The following is a 559-nucleotide window of genomic DNA, read 5'->3' on the forward strand; positions in this document are numbered from 1 at the left end:
TCGAAGGTAATGAAGAATGGAATCATAATTTCATAATTTTTTTTCAACGTTAGGTCTTTTGATATGTGCGATCACTACAATGTTAAATTTTTGCAGTGAGGAAGATGATGATCATAGGTTCTAGGGATGTGTTGGGCAGAAGATGATAGTAATACATAGAACCTTGACTTCGGGCCCGTGACAAAACCTACAAAAGTTTTTTCGGACATGGCGACCAAAATGGCTTGGAGTATCAAGCTGTTCTTCATTCCTCTCTTTTTATTCCATTTTCAGGTGATCCGTGGCAACAGTATCATCATGTTGGAAGCCTTAGAGAGAGTCGTTTGACCACACCATGGGAGTATTGTGTAAAGGTTTCTGCATTGAAGGGGGCCCTGCCTGGACCAGTTTAATTAGCGCACTTCAGTTATGTTACTAAATTAATGTCTTAGTTAGGTCATGTGTGTGGTGTTTGCCACTAACATTCCACTGTGACCATACATGTGTCCTGAAAAGAACGACTTATGACTGAAGGTCAAGTTTGTAAAACGTAATACAGGTTATACGTAATACACTGGAA

Source organism: Branchiostoma floridae, chromosome 3 (genome assembly GCF_000003815.2).
Source record: "Branchiostoma floridae strain S238N-H82 chromosome 3, Bfl_VNyyK, whole genome shotgun sequence".
Classification (NCBI taxonomy): Eukaryota; Metazoa; Chordata; class Leptocardii; order Amphioxiformes; family Branchiostomatidae; genus Branchiostoma; species Branchiostoma floridae.